Below are 4158 nucleotides of genomic sequence, written 5' to 3'. Positions count from 1 at the left end.
CTACCTCATCTACTCACCCATTCACTCACTCAATAATTTACTCACTTACCCATTCACTCACTCAATAATTCACTCACTCACCCATTCATTCACTCACTCATCAACTCACTGACACATTTACTCACTCCCTCAATCATTCACTCAATAATTCACTCACTGAAGTAACTCACCCATTCACTCGCTCATCCATTCACTCACTCACCCATACACTAACTCCTCACTCACCCATTCACTCAATCTTCCACTCATTCACTCACTCAATCATTCACTCACTCATCCACTTAGTCGCCAATTCACTCAATTATTGACTCACTCACGCATTTACTCACTCACCCATTCACTCAATCATCCACTCACCCATTCACTCACTCACCCATTCACTCAATCATCCACTCAACCACCCACCCACGCACTCACCCACGCACTCACTCACCTATTCACTCCATCATCCACTCAATCATCTACTCACTCACGCATTCACTCGCTCATCTCTTCACCCACTCACTCACTCTGTCACCCACCCGCTCACTTGTCCACCTTTTTTCCCCTCTTCCTATCTGAATCGCAATTTCACCCCGAGCTGTCCATTCTTCATCACAACTTCACTCGAATCCTGACCCCCCGTGCAGTCACCCCGCATCCTCTGTCTCAGTGTTTTTGCCGAGTACTTTCGGGATCTGTCCCGGCTGCGATGTCTCTCGGTTGGCTATCCGCCCCGGGAGATGTAACCACCTTTGTCATCCTGGTGACCAGGCCCACCAGTCTTGTAACGTAGACTCTCTCCTGACCTCTTGAGTTCTCATCAGGTGATGGAAAGTCAACTTGAACTAGATTATAATAAAGCAGGGACTCGTTTACTTACGAACATTCGACTTACGAACTATCAGAGATACGAACAAGCCTGTCCGTATGTCTAGTTGCCTGTCATAAGGTCAATAGATGATGGTGGTGGCATCTACATCTGCAGAACGTGAAGAACTAGTGGCATCTACATCTGCAGAACGTGAAGAACCAGTGGCATCTACATCTGCAGAACGTGAAGAACCAGTGGCATATACATCTGCAGAACGCGAAAAACCAGTGGCATCTACATCTGCAGAACGTGAAGAACCAGTGGCATCTACATCTGCAGAACGTGAAGAACCAGTGGCATCTACATCTGCAGAACATGAAGAACCAGTGGCATATACATCTGCAGAACGCGAAAAACCAGTGGCATCTACATCTGCAGAACGTGAAGAACCAGTGGCATCTACATCTGCAGAACGTGAAGAACCAGTGGCATCTACATCTGCAGAACGTGAAGAACCAGTGGCATCTACATCTGCAGAACGTGAAGAACCAGTGGCATCGACATCTGCAGAACATGAAGAACCAGTGGCATCTACATCTGCAGAACGAGAAGAACCAGTGGCATCTACATCTGCAGAACGAGAAGAACCAGCGGCATCTACATCTGCAAAACGTGAAGAACCAGTGGCATATACATCTGCAGAACGCGAAAAACCAGTGGCATCTACATCTGCAGAACATGAAGAACCAGTGGCATCTACATCTGCAGAACGAGAAGAACCAGTGGCATCTACATCTGCAGAACGAGAAGAACCAGCGGCATCTACATCTGCAAAACGTGAAGAACCAGTGGCATCTACATCTGCAGAACGAGAAGAACCAGTGGCATCTTCATCTGCAGAACATGAAGAACCAGTGGCATCTACATCTGCAGAACGTGAAGAACCAGTGGCATCTACATCTGCAGAACGAGAAAAACCAGCGGCATCTACATCTGCAGAACGTGAAGAACCAGTGGCATCTACATCTGCAGAACGTGAAGAACAAGTGGCATCTACATCTGCAGAACGTGAAGAACCAGCGGCATCTACATCTGCAGAACGTGAAGAACCAGTGGCATCTACATCTGCAGAACGTGAAGAACAAGTGGCATCTACATCTGCAGAACGAGAAGAACCAGCGGCATCTACATCTGCAGAACGAGAAGAACCAGCGGCATCTACATCTGCAGAACGTGAAGAACCAGTGGCATCTACATCTGTAGAACGTGAAGAACAAGTGGCATCTACATCTGCAGAACGTGAAGAACCAGCGGCATCTACATCTGCAGAACGAGAAGAACCAGCGGCATCTACATCTGCAGAACGTGAAGAACCAGTGGCATCTACATCTGTAGAACGTGAAGAACCAGTGACATCTACATCTGCAGAACGTGAGGAACCAGTGGCATCTACATCTGCAGAACGTGAAGAACAAGTGGCATCTACATCTGCAGAACGTGAAGAACCAGTGGCATCTACATCTGCAGAACGAGAAGAACCAGCGGCATCTACATCTGCAGAACGCGAAGAACCAGCGGCATCTACATCTGCAGAACGTGAAGAACCAGTGGCATCTACATCTGCAGAACGAGAAGAACCAGCGGCATCTACATCTGCAGAACGTGAAGAACCAGTGGCATCTACATCTGCAGAACGTGAAGAACCAGCGGCATCTACATCTGCAGAACGAGAAGAACCAGTGGCATCTACATCTGCAGAACGTGAAGAACCAGTGGCATTTACATCTATATAACAGGAAGAGCCAGTGGCATCTACATCTGCAGAACGTGAAGAATCAGTGGCATCTACATCAACAGGAGATTGTACAACTTTGAGAGCCATTCCGCATGCTTAGTGTACACGCCAGACAACGTGTTCGGAATCGGCAGGCGTAAAGTTGGCACTTACGAACAAATCGACTTACGAACAGTACCTCTGGAACATAACTAGTTCGTAAGTAGAGGAGTGCCTGTATTCAGATCCTGATTGTGAATTAATGAAGTGAGTTGTTGATGTGTGTGCACAGCAGCATAAATGATGAGTGGCTACAAGGGGTTGTTGCATTGAGCTGTACCTGGATCTGTCTTCTACACAAGTACCACGGCGACTATGAGATGTTAACTACCTCGCCTGGTACGCAGGAGGTCGTGGGTTCGATCCCGACCCTGACTTCTGCTATATAATTTAGAGTTTGCGTCTCTCTCTCTCTCTCATCTCCCCGTGGTCGCCTGGATGTTTCTCCGGACCTCCAGTATTTAAGCTCCACATTTAGAATCAACGTCACGCGTTCATATTTGAAAATCACACGACGTGCCGGGAACGATAGTTCTTTAAAAACAAAAAAAATGTAGCTTCACGTGGTGGCCTCAGAGTGCACCCAGCCTGGCGCAAGCACCGTAGTGAAGTCACTTAGTGGGGAACGGCGGCTGTTTGTTCTAGTTTTGGTTGTGGCGGTTGTGATGGTTGTGGCGGTTGGCGGCGTCTGTTCCCGTGTTCCTGTACAGCGGTTGCTTTAGCACACGACTTCCTCACGCTGCGTGTTGCAAGCGCGGCTCCCAGCTGTGGCGGCGGATGTCGATTGACCAACGCACCTCGAGCACGAGATGTCGACACTTGAGTCCGATGCTCTGTCACGGACAACATCGTTGGCGAGCGATAGCCCAAGGCGGAACTGGTCCCATCCTCAATTCATAGCACTCCGGTATGTCCCCTCCCTATGACCCTTCTGGCGCTACTACTTCACTCGTTTGATTCCTCCACCTCCCCCGAGCTCAACCACCGCACTGCAGATCACAACCACATCGCGCTCGCTCTCACCCGCTCACTCACACACTCACTCACCCACTCACCCATTCACTCACACACTCACTCACACACTCACTCACACACTCATTGACCCACTCGCTAATACACTCACACACGAAGCCGGCCACTCGCTAACCCACTCACTCACCCACTCAACCTTTCACCCACCTACTCGCTCAACCGCTTTTTCACACACTCATTGATCCACTCGCTCACTCACTCACCCATTCACTCACACACTCACTCACACACTCATCGACCCACTCGCTCACCCAATCACACACGAAGCTGGCCACTCGCTAACCCACTCACTCACTCACTCACCCACTCAACCTTTCACTTACCTACTCGCTCAACCGCTTCTTCACACGCTCATTAACCCACTTGCTCACCAACTCACCCATTCACTCACCCGCTCACTTACTCGCCCACTCATCCACTTTTTGACCCACTCGCTCACCCGATCACACACGAATCCGGCCAATCGCTAACCCACTCACCCACTCACCCATTCACTCAC

Source organism: Lampetra fluviatilis, chromosome 51 (genome assembly GCF_964198595.1).
Source record: "Lampetra fluviatilis chromosome 51, kcLamFluv1.1, whole genome shotgun sequence".
Classification (NCBI taxonomy): Eukaryota; Metazoa; Chordata; class Hyperoartia; order Petromyzontiformes; family Petromyzontidae; genus Lampetra; species Lampetra fluviatilis.
This window is presented reverse-complemented; position numbering follows the sequence as displayed.